The sequence below is a fragment of the Uloborus diversus genome, chromosome 3 (assembly GCF_026930045.1).
Source record: "Uloborus diversus isolate 005 chromosome 3, Udiv.v.3.1, whole genome shotgun sequence".
Lineage (NCBI taxonomy): Eukaryota > Metazoa > Arthropoda > Arachnida > Araneae > Uloboridae > Uloborus > Uloborus diversus.
The window spans coordinates 85,542,801-85,563,728 of NC_072733.1; the positions used below are offsets into that span (position 1 = coordinate 85,542,801).

The 20,928-nt window shown below is 33.1% G+C and overlaps 1 long non-coding RNA gene across 1 annotated transcript in view; it reads left to right on the forward strand.

Annotated features, from left to right (window-relative positions):
* The first annotated feature begins 2,058 nt into the window (after positions 1-2,058).
* LOC129218360 (uncharacterized) overlaps positions 2,059-20,928 on the forward strand; it is a 44,810-nt gene continuing 25,940 nt past the window's right edge. Inside the window, exon 1 of the long non-coding RNA XR_008580317.1 lies at positions 2,059-2,259. This is a non-coding gene — a long non-coding RNA (uncharacterized LOC129218360). The remainder of the gene's footprint in view (positions 2,260-20,928) is intronic.

Sequence of the window (20,928 nt, forward strand, 5' to 3'; positions counted from 1 at the left end):
TGCAAAAGTGGAGCAGGTGGAGCCACAGCACGTGTTTTCGTCAAGTTGAGCAAAAGTCCTTTCTCATCCTGTACTAGCGATGCTTTGTTAAGATGCTTTGGACCTTTTTAGGGCACACATTTGCGTACCAAACAATAATTACTAATTGGAATTCGACTTTGTAGTGCTCTTCAATTGGTGTACGGAATTCAAAAAAAAAAAAAAAAAATTACTAATTCAAGTAATAAAAGCAGTCCTTCCTAAAATGCACAACTTTTTCTATTTTTTGAAGATCCCGAAATTGGCGCGGGATTGGAAACCCTAGTTTGCTTCATACAGTGTTCTTTTCTCAGTTACAGTGCTCTGAAAACGATTCAATTTTCTTATCCTTCAAATTCTAACTTTTTTTTTTTTGATCTTCTATTAATTGAATTATTTTGCATAGGGTTCTTTTTAGTTGTCATCACCGTTTATTTATTTACACACTAAGCTTCGATTGCATAACTAAAATATAAAATCTTTTCTATAAATCAACTTTTTCTGAGCAAAATGGTTTTTGTGATTTTTCAGGTTGGTACATTTTTAGATTTAAGAAACTGCATGAGTATAAGTTTATATCAGCTAACACAATAATTAGGAACCAAAAAAATTAATCCTTATAATAATACGACAACATCAAAAGCTGTCCCTCTACTTTTGTGGCGAGGGGGGGGGGGGGGGGAGTTAAATATAAGAGAAATTGAACAAAACTTAAATAATTCTCATTGTACTGTACCGTAGATTTACATAAAAGAAAGGATTATTTTCAAAATCAATTTTCTTTTTTAAATTTTTTATTCCAGTTTTGAGGTCAAAACATAAGTACTGTTACGTTTGCGGCGGTCTTTTCTTTTTTCTTTTCTTTTCTTTTTTTTTTTTTTGCGTTTTAAAAGAAAAAAGAGCGTTTTTCTTAGGGCTTTTAAATTTTATTTTCTATACTTTTCACGTTTTTCTTTCAGTATTGCGTTTGCGACCGTCTGTTTCTATATGTCGCCTTAATTTTTATCGTATGGCTAAACAAAATGTAGTTTACTAAACAATCGCTCTGAATCACTCTGTTCGCATCGACTACTTAAACAACAGTATCGAATTTGGCATTGATTCCTACAAAAATATTAATTTGAAGAATTGTGTGGATATTTTGCAGCTGTAACAAAAAGTCAAAATATGTTTCCACATTTTGTACAAACTTCAACAAGAAATGATAGATCTGAAAGCTCAATTATCTTGAATTGAAAGCAAGGAAAAACAAAAATCACCAACCTTTACAAGAGCATAGTAGCATCCATGATTATTTGCGCAGGAAATTTTTCATATCTTACAACACTAAGACATGTATACTTACACGTCTAGTTTCTACAAGACGATCATAACCGAATTATAAAATGCTTAACTTGGCATTTTTTAAAATCATAACTAAGTCATGCCACATGCAAAAGCAAATTGAAAATCCTACTTACATTATACCACTGTGGACCTGTTCATGATTCCTTAACAAACTTTACTAAGAATTACTCAATTATTTCATTTCATTTGCCAGACATGATTTTACTGATTTGTTTGACTACCCGTTTATGGTATTGCTTCATTATTTCAAAGTTAATGTTACTATAAATATTTTATTTAAACAAAAAATGTATCAATTTATAAGTAAGCAATTAAATTTTATCATAAAATTTAAATTTTAGTAGCATTATAATAATTCATCTTGAGTTAAGGAACTGATATTATTTTCTTGCAGATGCTTAGAGTAACTAATATTGTATATTTCGTAATTCTGAAAGCAGTAGATTCTCAATGAGTAACAGTAATGAACAAATGCTGTAAATTAAAGAACATAAATTGTCTGATTAGGTGCTCTATCGACATTTCTGTGTTTCTTGATTATCTGGCAATATTCCTCTTGAAAAGAGCTATGTCAACCACTAATGACTATTGTAACGCAAGGCGTAACAGAGGCGTTTACCAAAAAGCAAGCTCATTACGGGTATGTTTGAACCGCAAAGAGAATTTTTCCTCAAATAGAGATAATCAGCGGAACATTGCAGATAAAATTTTGGACCTACTCCTTACCAGTTTTGTCGTGGCATAGTTGCTAATCTCTATGAAGATATGGGGCACCATTGTTACGATAGGTTAAACTTCTTTACTAACATATACAATGATACAAGAAAGATATACAGCCCAGAGAGAATGAATACTACGGTACAATGGAAAACGTAGGGAAATTGCACATAGCGGGTAAGTTCATTCATTTCAACTATGTTTGATTTTACAACATTGCAAAGATCAGTATAAATGAACAACTTGTGCGGACAATTTTTAGTTTCGTATTTCGTCTCTGACGAAATTATCGTTATTTTTCAGTAAAAATGAAGAACAATATGATGTCAGTAATATATCAGTCAATATGATGTTAGTAAAATATTTTTCTAATTCAGTTATGTATTATTCCGTTATGTAAGATTAAATTTATGGATTACGCACATTTACCAGGATCTTATTCAATTCCTACAAGAGACCTACTATATAAAACTAGATAGAGGTACAATCGTTGGACGCATAAAAAATGCAACAGACCATTCAATTGACTGTGTTATTTCTATTGCAGTTTATTTGTAAATGAATAAGTAATCTTGATTAACTTTTTTTGGTGGGGAAGAGCGTTCTCTGAAGAAAATCAAAGCTCATGGAAAAATTTCGAAAAAATAGACAAAACTAACTTCACGCATGATTTTCAGTATGTTGAACATGGCTGTTTTTAGTTAATGATTATACTTAGAAGTTACAGCTAGTTATTCAATTTTCTGTTAAACAAGCAAGGACTATTATACACCGCATCCAACTACAAAATTTATTCTTCTAAATTGAGCAGTATATTTCAAATAGACAAGAAAATGTCTCATGATTTTAAGAACACAATTTTTTTCATTATAAAGAATGTTAATTTTGTATTGCTCTATGTAATTTTTTTTAAATTTCCGAATCATCATAGTTTTACGGTAAAATAACGTTCGAAATATTTTCTAAACTCATACTTAAATTAGTAACCGCAGTATCTCCATACTGTTGCTAATACTGTACCAAAAAAAAAAAAAAAAACTGAAATTCTTATTCATTATTAGGGACACAGAAATCACCATTGATAAAGAACGGCTCAAATAAAATGGCTCAAGTTAAAGTATAAAAATGTTAAAAACAGAGTGAAAGTGTATTGATAACAATTGTAATAGTGTGTTTTATCGTAAAAAATAAATTGTAAACTAAATTGTACATGTCTTAGTTTTGTGTATCAATAATCAATTTAAGCGAGGAGTAAAAAAAAATTTGCTTTTTTTCACTATTGTCGAGTAGTGGTTAGCGTAACTACGAGTAACTACCTAGCAGCTAACCAGAGTTTAGGATTAAGGTCGACATACTGATTAACCCAGGGTCGAAGAAATGGGGTATCAAGATCTTTTGGAAAACGTCTAGTTCACTAAAAGTCTAGCGTCAGACTGGGCTTTCGATTCAGACGATTATAGCTTAGCACCCAAGCCCAAGAGCTACAGAAATATTGATTGGTACTGCCAAATACACTACTGATGTCGACAAACTCTTATTTTTTCTTCTGAAAGAGACTTTGAAATCGTTTCCTATAGTAATTGAATTTATCTTAATTACTATTTGATATATAAATAAAAGGGACAATTCTTGAGTATAAAAAGGTTTATAGTAATCTGTTCAAATTTGGATGCAAATAAAACTTTCTAAAATTACCTCTACATCCTCGTAAACAGAACAAGAAACGTAATATAAGACTTACAAGTGAGTGACTAACTCATTTTGATGTTTAGCGATGTCTTACATTGTAAAGGGAGAGTTAAATGACCTCCATAGCTCTTATACATATCCTTTAGATAGTATAACTAATCTATTCCTGCTACAAATTAAGCTTCAGTTTATGAATAGAAGATATGATTAATTTAAATACAGCATCACTTGCCGACAACAGCTGAAACTTTAGCTGATGACTCTGTTATGCTAAAAGCTACATATTTAGCTATTTAGATGCGATCAGAACTTCCCCTCAATAAATCTTCAACATCGAATATCGGAAACCCATTGAAGAAAAATAATACTCTGAAGCCCCGAACCACCAGTGGTGATTATGGACCATTCTTATGATAAGCAAATAAAACCGGGGGAAAGCCACTAATTAGCACCTGTCGCGCATCTCCGGGACAAGGAGACGTTAGTATAATTTGAAACCCCCCGATTCGTCCCCTGATAACAAGCATAATTCTCAATATGGATTACTATCGAAAAATTCCCAGCAAGGGAAGGTATAATTTGAAAAAGTGGCTGCTTCCGTGTTCTTTGATGGCGTCTTGTTGCCTATTAATGTGCCGGGTGTTACTAAGATCCGATAGCTGATACTTACTAGAGCCTGTCAGTTGGGTCCCTGCTCCATCTTTCGCCTGACATAAGGGTTGATTAACAGTTATAGATGGTGTCGCAATTGGCCACCACGCTTTTTTTCTCTCTGAAAAGTGAGCCTAATCACGGATTTGTAAGCTAGTGCGGTTACATTTTTTCCGATCTTTCCACCAGATGTTTCACAGATAAATTGTTCATGGTACAACATAAACATACGCAAAGTGATTGTAGACACTGTTAACTAATTTTTAGCGTAATTATGATTTTCCTCACTTGATTATAAAACAATAACAATAGTTCGAGGTATCGGATTACACTTTGGTAAAAAGTCCTATAGTTAAAACATACATTTTACACCTCTGTTAGATGAATCTTTTAAACTTAAAGCTAGCTCATTGTAAATGTATCCCTCATCTGTATGTTCTGATAAACTTGTCGTCACTTCAATCTGTCATTTAATGTTTTATTAGCTTCAAATTCTAAACTTAAGTTCGGTTTGAAATATGAAAGGATTTGGCATTAATGCAACAACTTTGGGTAATCTTCTGGTAATATCTAATGCAGTATTTATCGGTATAAATAACGTTATCTGCAGCATCATTATTAAACAGCATTAATTAGAAGTACACAAACTTCGTGTATTTATATGAAATTTTATAAAACTTTTAAAAGAAATATGCATTTACTTCTCATTACAATACCCATTATTTTGAGTAAAGTGTATATATGTCGTTCTGTAAAATTCTCGTAACTCCTAGTAAAATATTTTACTATGCCTTATTATATAAAGCCCTGTGCAAATTTTTCCAAAAGAAAACAAGAAAACAAATACAAATGCTCAACCAATATTAGTCATAAGATATTTTTCTTTTGAAAAGTTATTTGCTTTGCTTTCATTCTAAAAGATAAAACTAAATCTGATATCATTTATCAAATAAGTACGCCTTTTTAAAGTATGGAGACAGACCACTTTTACAACGAATATGGTACGGCATGGATAAGTAATGTTATTTCATTTCCTAGTTTTGTTAGTCGCATTTATTCTACATACATTTTGTTCATTAGAAATAATAGTTAAATTTCGTTGCAGAATAAAAGGGTCAGATAAAAGGAAAGAAATTAATGTTGCTTATATTATCTTTTAGAGAAAAATGGATTGTCGGGTTGCAAGAAAAAAAATAAATTTAGTAACCAAGTAATCTCGTTTGCTTAAATTTGCCTATATTCTGACAAGAAATCCTACCCAAGTGTCACTCGCCGATAGGAGTAGAACTTTGCACGTCGATCGAACATTTATAATTATTAAACCTTTATAATTATTTAAAAAAAATAATACATTAATTTAAAAACGTATTAGTATTTTTTAAATTATCACCATGAAACAAATTTACCCCTAAATATTGAAATATATTTTTTGATGTATGACATATAGTCTTTTATTTTAAACTTGTGGTACCCGCACGGCTTTGCCCGTAGTTGAAAATTAAAAGGTCATTCGCTTCGCCTGTATATTTACAAATAATGAATGACGAATTTCTCGCCAATTGGCTATGTTCATTCGCTCTCCCATTCCACGTTATGATAATTTCGTAATTTACTCGTCCATCTTATGATAATTTTGCTTCGGAAAATGTTCTTAAAATTGAAATAGAAAAAGAACAAAATCGAATTTTCGAAAAATCACTTCGAGGTGCATACCCCCATACTACAAACTAACTTTGTTCCGAATTTCATGAAAATCGGTCGAACGGTCTAGGAGCTATGCGCATCACAGAGATCCAGACATCCTACAGACATTCAGACATCCAGACAGAGAGACTTTCAGCTTTATTATTAGTAAAGATTTAATAAAAAAATTCAAGTAATGATTAAACATTCAAAAAAAATATTTTGCAATAAGAAAACAAGCCAAAGCTGAAGTGTTTTTGAACATTTTTTTTTTTTTTTTTTGAAAATACTATTTATAGAGATAAACCATCCCTTACGATCAACTCCTTCAATTGAGTATTATTCAATTACCTTTTGCTTTCAAAACGGCTAACGAGTGTTTTTATGGATAGGCGATCACGAATTCAAGGTTCAAATGTAAATTCAAGATCCTAGATTTATGGCGTGTGTTTAACCTTGAAGTCAAAATTTTTAGATTGTTTTGAATTTCAGTTTATTTTATTCAAAATTTGTTTTTGAATTTCACTTTCAAAAAAATTTTGTTTTTCGAAATTTTAATCATTGTTTGAATTTGTGTAATGAAAACTTAAAAGTAAAAGAATATATTTTATCCTCTAAATTAAGTCTCAATAATCCAATATTAAGGGGTGATTTCCAACCCGTTAAAAGTGTTTGAAGCCTAAAAAAATTAAAAAAAGGGGGGGGGGGGTAATTATTTTTAAGTGTTTTACCGATGCGACGTGCTAAGTTTTACTCCAATCGGCGAGTGACACTTGAGTGGAGATACTTGTGACACATTCATAACAAAGCGCGCTATAATTGTGCTTCTTCATCGTAATTGAATCTGAAGATATTTTAAAGGCAAACTAGAAGACAAGAAAAAAAAAGAATTTTTACTTTGATTTTAATAATTTATTTATGTACTTTAAAAAAAAATGAGAATGTAACTTTTACGTGCTCAAACATTTTGTGCAAAAACTTAATTTTGTCGTGAAAACATAACCGAAAATATGTCTGAACAAATATATTTTTATGTATGCACTTATGATCACTTTTTATGACTTGTTTGCTTTAGTAATGCTTTTCAAAAGAATCCATTGATATGTACTTGACTTTTCAGGTTGAATAAAAAATAAATTAGTTCATATAGCTTAACAGAATAATATCAACATAATAGAAATAATTCCCATTTTAATACATGGTGGTTAGCCACAATTTGATAACAATGAAAACACAATACGTAAATTCAAAGAATGGTTTAAGATTATAAGTAACCTATAAAATTACGATTCGCAGCGCCAAAGCCGGTGCTAAGGTTGAATTACAAGCATATACCAAAAAGCTAAATTACTACTTTCAGTGACCACAGCTTCACACTTGTTTCGAGCTCGTCCGTCTGGAATATCTATAACTGGGTTTATGGCAAAAACCTCATATTGAAGCTGAGATTATATTTACACTGGTAGTTAAAAATATTTTCACCCAACAGCAAAAGATTCGCAAACATCGTATGGCTCCTCTTTGAAAAGTGAAGATAAAAGCAGAAGGTTTTAAGTGAACAAGAAAAAAACTGATTACAAAAGTTTTCTCAGAGGTAAAAAATGCCATTATATGTGTTTCGTCCTATATACTCCTAACAACTATTTTTGATAAATACTTTGAAAAAGGTGCCTACGTTTGAAAAGTATGTTCTTAAAATTGGTGAAGGTGGAAAGTTAGCATTCACCCTAATTAACTAATATCTTATATTCATTTTACCCTAATTAATTAATATCGAAACGCATGTGTGTTATATGGACACGTTAGCGCTTACCCTCTTTTAGCAGTGATTCAAATATTATTCTTCGTCAACTTTTACGGTTATGCTGAAATAAAATGCTTTTTTTCTTAAAATATTGGAAGACTACTTTCTTCGTGAATTTAAAATAATAATAATTTTTCTTAAAAAATCGTGCTTTGAAATAACTAATCAGCAGTACGGATTTTATTATTTTTATTTCGCATTTCAGGCAGATCCTGTAAAAAAATTCCTACATTCATCATTGGTATCCTAACTTAATAACAATAGTGCAAAGCAATAAATGATTACTTACCCTAGTTATTAGCTTGCCTTTTTTACTGAAACAGAGAAATTTTCCACTCCTTTCGCCTATTATGTTGATTCCATAGTGATTGTTGTAGTTAGCAGATTGCAAAATTATGTTCGCTAAAAAGGAAAAAGGAGTGTAAACACTCATTAAAAATACATTTCATTCTCGGTTGCTCGAACCTTGATCAAAACACTTGAATTCATTATTAAGTGAAAATTATTTATATAATATTCATAACTTCCTTTTCATACATTTTTCTTTCATTTTTAGAGATACTGTTTTCGTTCATTGATGTCCACGGAATTTATTTTTCTATTTTTAATCAGAAAAAAAAGCCAGTTTTCATCCCGGCGCAAGTATCTTTTTCTAGAGTAAATATATGTGTAAAATTAATTAAAGAACTGTATGCAGTAAAATAAATTAAACATTTAATCATTACAAAGAAAAAAAAGTTGATGCATAATGTTCATTAAATAATTTCAAAAACGTGGTAACGTTAGAAGACACGATTACAATTCTATATTCCTAAGTAAGACATCCTAATAAGCAACATATTATTGTAGTTATAAAAAAAAGTCGATTTATTTTAGTTATAATTATAGTGTGATTTATTTATTTATTAATTATATAATATATATAATATATAAATTATTAATTATATACTTATATATATAATATATTATGTATATTAAAGTATATAATTATTAATAATTTTTGAAGTTGAAAGTGAGGAAAGGCAAAGTCTTGAGCCAAAAAAATCAAGAAATACTATTTAAGATAATATTACGAATGAAATTTATGAAATAATAAAAATTAAAAAGGAGTAAGTTGTGAAAACAGCAATTCAAAGAAAAGTTCTTAATTCATCTGTTTTCACAGCACTAAGTACGGAATATAAGACAATAACCAACAGAGCATTATGATAGCTTTAGATTACTACGTATAAAAAAATGGTTATTGGTAATTATAAGGAGAAGTTTAAGATAAAAAGTGCCACGATAAGAAATGAAACGCATTTATATAATGGATAGAATGAAACGTGTGAAACTGCTTTGGATCGATCTAAAAGTACGAATAAACAATAGGTAGACTAGGGTGGCTCAAAAAAAACTTTTTTTTTAGCTAGAGTACAGGACAAACCCCTATTTGTTTTTAGAGTTACTAATAGCATTATGCTGTAAAAGATTTAGCTTCTTACTCAAATTTTAAGAGGGCGCTCAATGACCCCTTAATTTAACATTAGCCGTAGCATAGAAAATGTCACAAATTTAAAAACATTTAATTTCCCCAGCTTTTTTTTTTTTTTTTTTGTAAATAATTATTTTATTGCAATGTAAATGCATATTTTTCGTCTATATTATTATATGTAGCAATGTTTTTTCAGTTCAATGTATTTTTTTAACCTTCCTCCCCATACTTATCAAGTTTGAGGGATGGGGTTGAGCACCCTCCTTCAGTTGAAATAGGAAGCTAAAATTCTTCCAGTACATTACAAGCCACAAGTCTAAAAATATTGAGGAATGTCCTGTTTTCTAGGAGAAACTTTTTTTTTACATGTATTTTTGAACTACCCTAACTTAAACCACGACTAGAAAATTATGTATCACGGTTTCAAACGTTCTAGAGGACCATAGCATAGTTCATAGTCGAGGCGATTCGAACTAAAATTTTTCTCTGAAGATAATCTTAAATCTAAAGCTACCGAACTTAACATTTGGTAGTCTATAGGGGATTTTTACAAGTTATGTATTTATAAGAGTTGATGACAGAAAGTTGAATGAAATGCCTCCTCTCAAGACGAATAGATGTTCTAGTGGAAGTTTCGTTTACAACCAGGGTTGGCAAAAACCTAACCCATGGTTTTATAAAAAAAAACCCATGGACACAGGGTTTTTTGGGTTTTTTAAATAAAACTCGAAAAACCCCAACTAAAGCTAGGTTTTTATTAAAGAAATGTGTTTTTTTTTTTTTTTTGTCTTTTTTTTAGGGAAAATGAGGGGTACTTGTAGCATATTGTAGCGTAAGTACATGGACAAAGCGCAAAAATTGTCTTGGGGTAAAAAAAAAAAAGCTAAAAGACTAGTTAAAATTCAGCGTTTTCTGAAGTAAAGTATAAAAGACGACGAAACCCAAGAATGGTGAAGTTTCAGATTTTTTAGTTTCCATGATTACCAACAGTTAAGGCAAAGTTACTGCTCGAGTGATGAAATCTATTGTTCGTTTTTAATCACTAGATTTCTTTTTTTTTTTTTTCATTTTACTTTATTATATTTCATTCTGTTATGCAAAACTACTGTAGAGCCTCAAGTAGTTTAAATCCCTTTTTACTGAATTCCAGCTTAATCAAGACATTTCTTTGAATTTTATGTTCCCTGTTTTTCTATTTCTGTGTAGAGAGTAAGAAATATTAAACTTCTTCGTAAGTTATTGAAAATACTGTACATCCTATTCCGTTTTCTGTCCGATCGTTTATAAAACCTGTTAATTTCTAAAAAATATACCTTGTTTATTCGAGATTTGTGACGTGTTGGTTTGCAGAAAATAATTCACATGAAAGCCTTTTAGCTAGAGTAGTTTCCTCTGTACAATCTACAAATATTGAGAAAATCAGACAGGACAGGACTCAGTCAAGATAATTTGAGTTATTTATTGACCAGATAAAGAAAAAAGTTAAATATATTTACTTAAACTCTTTAAAGAATATTTTTTCAATGCCGTTAAGAGTTAAGAAATACTATTAAAGTTCAAAATTCATTTTTTATGTCCATTGTAATATATATATTTATATATGTAAATATATATGTAAATATATACATATTTTTAAATCTTTGAAATATTTTTTTAATGCGGTTAAGAGTTAAGAAATACTATTAAAGTTCAAAATTCATGTTTTATGTGCGTGTCCAATCCGGCCAACCCTGCACTGTAAAAAAATTCAGAAACATTACTAACTATTTCCGTGTAACCTTTCGGGATTTCAGTAGTTTTTATCCACTTCCTGGAAATATCAAGTATCACTAACAAAAAGTTTCCTGAATTGCTACAAGTTTCACGGCTGCAGACTTCTCTCTGCTGTAAAAAATATGTTTAGCTCCCAGTTTAAAGATTATTTGAGAGTATTTATAAGGTGTATTGGCTTCATTTCGTTTGCGGCTCGTCCATGCTGATTAAACTCCCAAAGGGAGCGAATCAGTATTGACTTCGTAGCTTTGCAAGAATTGCAAGCAAGTGGGATGCTTGATACTTACTTGCAATTCTAGCTTAGCTTTGGCCATGCTTGCAGTACTGCTTTTGGCACTGTCTTGATAAATCAGGAAGGTGGCGAAATATAATATTATCCCTACCAGAGATACAACGACTTTAATCAGTAAGATTTCTGGATTTTTCAGGAAGGTTACTGAATTTTAGGGGAAAACTTTCCTGGTTTTTGCGAGATATGTTACTGGCAGAAAATGGGCACATCAGCTGCCTATTATTTTCCAGGAACGTTTCTGAATCGTTTTTACAGTGTGGTTACAACCCGTTCAGAACGTTAAACGTGTTAGAAATCATTTTTATCCAATAACTGAAATGACAAATGTTAATGATAATAGCCAAATGTAAGTGAAGAAAAGATGCATTGTAAACAAAAATTCCCAAAGACTAAATCAAACAGTGAGGAGTAAGTCTTTCTCAAGTTCGCCAATTTTTTATTTCCGACGTGACTCTTAAAATATGGTATGAGTGGCTTATCTGTACAGAGCTTTTCAAAAGTAACCCCCATTTATTTTAAACATTGTGTTAGTTATTGTTAATTATTTTTTTATATTAGTTACTTAGAAGTCTTATTGATATTTTGGGGGGCTAGGAACTTTTAACTCACATAATGTGGGTCTCAGATCTCCATTAATCAGTATACTGTTCTTGAATATCAAATAATTGAAAATTTAACTGTCTTTAAGTTAATCGATAGCTTACAGTGTTTTGCTTATTTGACGGTCTCAACTTCAGTTTTACAATAAGGAAAACTGCTCACTTTTTAGATAGTATCGACTAAAAACGAATTCTCATGGCCGCCATTGAATACCGCTTTTAAGTTACTTCAGTAGCTGTAATCTGAAAAATAGTCTCCAAAATAGTTGCTAAGTGAAGAAAACTTTCTATGATAGTTTCATTTAAAAAAAAACTTCGGTAAATAGACATTTCTTGACTTCCATAGTACATAAGTGGAACCACTTAAAGTAGGGGGCTACAGCTATATGAGGGGGGGGGGGGCGCAAAATTTCCAAGAAAGTCACCTAAACAAACCTTGGGAAAAAAATTGAATTTTTGAGCCCTGAATTCAAATTATGTTTTTCGCAATAGCGAGTGTATGTGTGTAGACGTGTGTGTGTGTGTGTGGATTTGTGTATGCTTGTTGGTTGTGTGTGTAGGACATAGACGCTACCGCCCAGGAGTGATCCCGCTCGCGGAGGCTGATGAACATTGGAGTTCGAAGAATTAAGTATGCTTAAATTTAAGACTTGAATGAATGCCAATGATTTGTAACTATGGCGACGAAAATTCGTCCTCTTAGTAAATATTGAAACAAAGAGCATAACTTATTCTAGTTGCCATGGTAATCTGAAAAATCAGATAAACATCAACTTTGTTTCAAGTGAAGACAATAAGCAGTTCGTGATTGTTCAAAAAAAAAAAAAAAAAACAGAAAACAAGTTTTCCAGACTATAGAAGCCCTTTGAAATGAGCAATAAAGAAACAAGTACCGACACGTTATGGTCTAATTTCGCAGTGTCTAAATGCTAAAAATGACAGTAGAAAACTGACTTCATAAAAAGTGCCAGAAACGCAGCATTCAGGACCTTTCACATTGCGTTTGAAAAAGCTCTCGCTTTCAAAAAAAAAATGAATGAAATAAGTCTATAAGAAATTAAACCGCAAAACTTTACTGACATCCATTCCGAATTCAAGCAGCTGATAATAGTAAAAGAAACGAATTTTCTGCAAAAATAGCGGTAGCAAAAAACGAATCCTTTGCAAAAATAGTGACTGCAAAACCAAAATTCATCGCTAAAAATATGAGCATAACATATCTATAATCGTGAATACCTTTATTGCATTTCATTTTTCTACTTTTTAAAAACTTATTTTCAAAAAATAAATAATAACTAAAGGCGGTAATGAGTTCCTGTTTCTTTTTTTTTTTGGAAAACAGGGGGTGAAAAATTAAAAGCAAACAGACTTAAAAAAAAGGCTCTTGGAGTAAAAAGTAGTTTTTTCTGTATATTAGTTGCACTTTACTAAATTGGTTGCCGTTTTTTACATGCAAAATAGTCGTTTCTGCCCATATTTTGCCTAAAAATATGGGCCTAAGCCACGTCATGAATGAATCCAGTTCGATTCTGCTGTCCAATAAAATATTTTTTAAAACAATACTTTCTGGTATCTAGAAGGAATCCCAAGTTCCAAAAAAAAAAATAATAATAATAATAATAATAATAAGATTCGTATATTATGAGACAAGGAAGAGAAGCATACACACACAAAAAAAATGTTTAATTCATTTTTTCTGTTTAAGAAACTAATTTCACATCTTAAATAATATTTTTAAAAAAATCAATTTTTCATTAATCTTAAAAAATAAACATTTGTGGGAAATTGAAATGCCTGTAAAAACAACTCCGCATTTTCACTAGCGTCTGAAAAACCTGTTTTCACAAAATCCTACCCTGACTTCTTCGAGTAACCGGCAATCAAAGATTTCTTAGATTTGGGGAAGAATAAAGAAAGAACGAAATATTCCCCAATTGTGTCTGAAAGATCAACGACACACTCATCTCGTTGCGTCTCGCCTTTTCTTTCATCAACCAATCCTATTATTTCACTAGCGTAAAAAAATAATAATGGACCCTTCTCAGATACAAATAGGGAAGATTTGGTTGTGAGATAGGGATTTATCGTGAGATAGGGTAGATTTAGTCAGGCCAGAGGAATTGTTTATTTACCCTGAGTGAGAATAGACACTTCTCCAAGGTGCGTGTGTCAGTGGCATAACGGGTAGAAATGGCGGCAGACCTGGCGTTTGACGAAATGCCGTTGGTTGCTTTGCGTCGAATTAAACGCGCCTACGAAAACTTGTACATTGAGCTTCATCAAAAACAGAACTTTGAAATCCATACATTTAGAGCTACAATGTTTAGTGAACTATGGTAAACGTTTCATCGACTACGATTCCAGTCATCTCCTCGCCTCGTCCAGTGTTACTATCACCAATTCAGATTGCGTGATTTGCCTGGACGAGGAGGAGAAAAGATGTATCGTGTTAGACTGTAGACAGGGCCGATCCTAGCAGGTGTGCAGCGCGTGCACCGCACAAGGGCGGCCAAAGCAAGGGGCGGCCGCAGGCCGCATCATATAGTTCTTTTAATCAAGAAACATTCCCCAAGAATTTCTCACAAGATAACTTATAATAAGTCGAATAAATATGCTGAATTTTAAATGTTCAATTATCAAATTAAGTGCCAATTTCCCGACAGCATAGCATAGTTTAAAAAAATAGAATGTTAAGCACCTTTTTTTTTCATTGTCCATTATTATTAAGGGAGAAAATTACAACTCCCTTGAGAGTCAAACATATACGAATGACGAACAAAAATTTTGTAATTTTCTCCCTTTGCAGCAATTTTTTCAAATTAAAATTACGGATGAAGTGCTCGGTTTCAAATTTGGACAGTTCCGTGGAGTCACAGAACCCTTCCTGCCAAAACTAGCCTGAAATTGACTTCAGTTTCAAAAAAACAGTTCGTGAGGGCACATTGAATCCCCGCCCGCTCTGTGTCCCATCGTTATCAAACAATGCTTAAAATATGATTTTGGGACTTCAATTTTTTAAAAATTCCGGAGAACTGTCTTGCTTATGTAACTTTTCACTGCGCTGGGGCATACCCATCAATTGTCGAAGTGAGGTGGACAAAAGTCTATAGTTGTATTTTTCAAATATTAATATCGAAAAATATCCGAAAGATCCGCCGAAGCTTCCCATTTTCGTTAACGTCACCAAAGATAGTATAAAATTGTGCTTTTAGAAATATCCGCTTCGGAACCCCAAAACCCTCCTTTCCCAAAAATAGCCTGAAATGGATTTTAGTTCCGAAAAATATTTCGGTTAGGAATATTTTCACGTTTCCCCTTATCGTTTTCAAATATGGTCAAAAGTGGGTTTTTAAAACAATAGTCCCGAGAAACGTCCGAAGGAAAGCCACCAGATCCACTTACCGTCACCAAAGACAGCCTAAATTTGCGTTTTAAACTTCAATTTCGAAAATTTTCGATGAAAGACGATTGAATTTCCCTCCCTTTAGAAACGGCAACAAAGATAGCCCAAAATTGCGTGTTTAAAACTCCAGTTTCGGAAAATTTTCGGGAAGAGTGCCGATTCTTCCAAAGCTACGGTCACAAAAAATAGCTTCAAATTGATTTCAATTTTGAAAGAATTTTAGGAAAGAACTTCAGCTTGCATTAGTACTTTCCATGAAGTTTTGAAAAAGTTCCTAAAATTGCGATATTTGGCGTCAATTTCGAAAATTTTTCCATGCATCATGAATATACCCAATTCTTTAGTCATTGCAATCAAACACAACCAAAGATTAATTAAAACAATTTTCCATACGGCCAATTTCGATAATTTTCTGGAATAATTCCCCCCCCCTCCCTGCTTCCTCTCCTCCGTCCTTCTTCTGATGTCACCGAAGACAGACTATAAAATGGTACAGACAGACTAGTAAATTTTGGTATATCTATTACTTTCCTCAAAGATACAAATTGTACCTAAGGAGTTTCTTTCTATAAAACTTGTCTTCCTTTTTATAAGTTCATCGTTCTTTTTTTTGAGCAATCACGATTGCTTATTGCGTTCATTTGACTGTTTTTGGCGTCCTATCATTTTATTTTCCCACCGCCACCCTCCGCACCATCACCGTCGACCAGCTCCTCACGAAGCTGCTCCTATAGCGAAAGCCGTCTCCAGGTTGCATCCATGTCCTACACACACGCGCATACATACACAACTACACACACACGCGCATACATACACAACTACACACACACGCGCATACATACACAACTACACACACACGCGCATACATACACAACTACACACACACGCTCACACATACACACACACACATACACCTACACACATACACATACGCATACATACAGACACCTACACATGCACACAAAAACATACACACACATACACACAACTACCCACACATTCATGCCTACACACACATACACATACCCCCCACACACATTCATACACACAACTACCCACACACTTATGCAGCACACAGATACAAACTCACATGCCTACACACACATACGCATACCCCCTACACACAAACACACATAGCCCACACATACAAACATACACACACTCGTGATTGCGAAAAACATAATTTAAATTCAAAATGTCAAAATTCATTTTTTTTTTTTTTTTGTTATTTGAATCAAAATTTGACACAGAAATTTGAAGAAAGATTTATATGAAAGTTAAAGATTAGTCAAAATATGCAAATTACTCTTTGAGGGGCGGCACATTAGGGCTTTGCACACGGGCGGCCGACACCCTAGAATCGGCCCTGACTGTAGACATTCTTTTCTTTTAAAATGCCTTTCTACATGGTGTTCAGAGCGAAGAACGTGTCCGCTGTGCCGGGAAAATGTCGATGACTGTATTATAGAATACAGTAAAAATACAGCAGCTGTGGAGGAACTGAGAAAAATAGTAGAAATCCTCGGAAAAAGAAAAGTGGAAGTGGAAGAACAACTCACAGCCGCAGAAGGTGACGCTAGCAGTGAGTTTGACGAAGAGGATGAAATGTTATCTTTGTACGCGAACTTATATGAACTGTAAATCTTTGTGTTTAGGTGGTAACAATGGGCCACTGTTGCCATGGAGATGATTTCACTTTCTAGTGGCACTTTTTTTCAAACTTACGAGTTCAAAAGAATTCACCAAGTAGTGTAACCATAGGTTACTAAAGACACCTTATTAGAGACTGCCATTGTTGTTGTATACCTTGGATAACTCAGTCGTTCTTAGTACGTGATTCGACTCACTCGTGCAAGTGCACGAAGTGAGTCCTTTGGGCCTGGTAAGTCTCCTTTGGGCCTGGTAAGTTCAAATTTGCTTTACCATTTTGACAGTTACAAATTAAGCTTCTTGTTGACTTAAAATGTTTCATAATTTGCACAAGCTCTCAACATTTATCGAAAAGGGGAATGTTGGGGTACAACAATGCGCCATCAATTTTTCATGGTTTTTGGAGCTTCATTTTATTTTCTTTAGGGATGCTTTCTTCCTATTGTGTGTTATTTGTTGTTGATAATGGTAATAAAAGACAAAATGAAGCTTGGGTGTCGTCCCTATCGTCCGTATTCAGAGGAGTTTTTGAGGAAGTTGCTGTGTGAAATCCGGACCAAGAAGATTTCTAAAATTATTTTTTAAATAATTTATTTTGATGAGCCTTGGAATGTGAAATGTGATTTCACATTTCATTTTTCAAAAATTTTGTTTATCTCGTTTAAAACTTGTCAGACCTAGGTAGTTCCTGAGAACTAAGTATAGGTACTTAGCCTTTAGCTTGAGAAAATTTTCTAGTTTTTAAATGTCTCTATTTCAAAACTTAGGTAGATAATAAAAAACGTTACCTACAATTACAATGTTGAACTTAATTAATCAGTCGAGGTCAAGTAATGATTAATCTTTGAATGATTGAAAAAAAAAGGGGTAAAATATGGACTGAAAAAATTCTTTATAAAGCTCCAAGCAGAAGGCAACTTGTAGCCTCAGACAACAATAGACCAGATCAAGTTTTCAATGTTTTTTCTAGATTAAAATGAGGTAGCCCATAGATGTAACCAGTAGAGGTACAGCTATGGGCCAAGGGAAAAAAATCCCCTTCCTTTTCTATCCAACTTCATTTTTTTAACATTTCATTTGAAAGACGAGATGTATTGCTACCATTGCTAAAGTTCTCAAATTTACGTCCACATGTATCATTCTTAAATGGCATCAGTTACTTTCTTTATAAAAAAAAACCCTTTGCTATCGCATACATCCAGTGGCGGATTGGTTAAAGAAATCGTCCCTGGCATAAAGGGATGTTGCGGCCTCATAGCTTCTGTAGATATTAAATTTTACAAAAATTATTGGGAAACGATATTACTTAAATGTGTGGAAATTATTCAAAAAAATTGAATACTTTCTTTTAAATAAAATTTAGCAGATTGGATTCATTTCTGTGTTTTAATGGTGAACAATTGATACAAGATAAGCTAAACCTTTGTAAAAAAAAAAAAAATGGTGATTGTAATAATCTATTTAAGTATTTTTAAGTGCTTGGTTCTGTATTGATTCTTTCCGTGATGATATCTTCTAACATTACTTCAGTTAGAATAGGGAGATTATTAGAGAGACGAGAGGGGGGGAGGGTGCGATTCCTTAATTTTTCAAACACATGTATCAATACAGAGAGAGAGATAGGGAGTAGATTGATTTTCTTGCATATAGGAATTAATATATATTAGCATTAGAAACTTAATTGTAAGATTAACATTGAGTAAGAATATAAGGTCCTGGGGTCTCTCCCTCGGAAAAATGTTCAAATTGTAGTCCTAAAAACACAATTTTAGATGATCTCTGGTGATGTTAGGGAGAGCGGAGGTTCGAGTGTTCTCTTCCGGCAATGTTTTGGAAGTGAAACTCCGAACTTGCATTTATATATTATCTTCAATTATGTTAGGAAGATGGGGTCAGGGAAAATTTCAAAATATTAGCTCTGAAAACAGTTTTAAAAGATTTTGTGTGATGCTTGGGAAAGGAGAGATTCGAGCAACATCCACCAAGAAATTTTTTGAAATTGAAATCTTAAAAAGGTAATTGTAAGCTTTTTTTTTTTTTTTGATAAAAACTAGGACATCAATAGTTATTCAAAAGTTAAGTTTCAAAAACGAAACTTTTACCAACCTTCGATGATTTTAGAAGGAGGAGTTATGGCGAGGCTCTCCTTGGAATTTTTTCGAAATTGAAGCATTAGAAACGAGATTTCTGACGTGCTTTACTGATGATGACGAAGGGGGAGGGAGGGAGGAGGGACTTTCATTGAAATTTTTCGATGATGTAGATTCGAAAACAGAGTTATAAACGATCTTTCATAGTGTTACTAAGAAGAGAGGATCGAGGGCTTTCACCGGGGAAACAATCAAAACTTCGGAAAGAGAAATTAGAGGGGTAATATTTAATGCGGAAAGATGATATTAGAGGACATTGGAAGATATAAAGGTCTGGTGTACCTGTGAATCCATGACAACATGACATGGACTTTTACATGATACAGAATCTGAAAGTGAGAAACGAAGTAGATCGATAAGGAAAGGACTATGGCCAGTTACAAAAATTGCTTCGTGTGTGATGTTTAGATTTAAATTTAGGTTTTAATTTAATTTTTGGGAATAGGTCAAAAAATCTGTCATGACGTTATGGGAAAAGTGGGGATTTGGGAGTTTTCCTCCCTTTTTTTTGAGATTGAAGCCCAAAAAAGGTAATTTTAGACGATCTTCGATGATATTATGGGAAGGAGATGCTTAAAGGGCCTCCGAAATTTTTTCGACACTGATTTCTGACGCTCTTTAAAGTAGTCTATCAGCTAGACCGAAAAATAGCGTCGTTTTTGCGATAAAGCTGGGTGAGGTGTCATTTTCTTCAGTTTTTTGCGTAGATTACGAATATGCTAAGGCGGAAATTGAAATCGGTAGCTTTTGTACAGTAATTGCCAAAAAAGGCATCAAAATCATCAATTTTTGAAGTTTTGGTTTTTTGTCAATTGGAATGACTTTTACCGGAAGAAAATCCAGATGAAAGTTAGTCAGTCTTTAATTATATACTGGGTGCTTCGCCCTCTACTTGATTCGCTCGCTAACCCCCGTTCGCAAAAAAATCCAGATGAAAGTTAGTCAGTCTTTAATTATATACTGGGTGCTTCGCCCTCTACTTGATTCGCTCGCTAACCCCCGTTCGCCACCATCGGCGGTTGCTCAATGCCACCTGCAGCGAGTGGCAATTTCTAGCGAAACTAACTGACTTGTTGTATTTCATAAAAGTAACAAGTTAGTCAGCAATTAATTACATACTGAGGGCTTCGCCCTCTGCTCGATTCGTTCGCTAACCCCCGTTCGCCACCTACGGTGGCTCAATGCCGCCGGCAGTGGGTGTTTAATTTCGAGAAAAAACTGACTTGTTGCATTTAATAAATAAAAAAGAGGAAAACTCTTTAAAAAAATATTCAAAAAAGTATGATATATGAGTTTATAACTATAGTTGGGGCAAACCTAACCTGGTAGCATTGTAAAGGCTACGCTGATCCTAATCTCAACATTATGACACTGCCAGGTTAGGTTTGCCCGAACTCTACTTGTGTTGAGTTTAAAAAAGATGCAATATTAAAGAAGAAGAGTATTTAAGATTCTCTTACTTTTTAATTGGCTTAAAAATCGTTGTCGTCGTCATTCCCAATATCCTCACAATATCCAGTATTTATATAGTCGTGACTATCTGCATCAAGTTCTGGCTTGTCACATAAGAAGTTGCAGATGTCAGTTCATGGAGGTTGACATCAGAGCATGGACATACTCCTTGTTGGCAAACTTTGCATTTGTTGCACGATATTCTTTCAATGACTTCCTCGGGTGA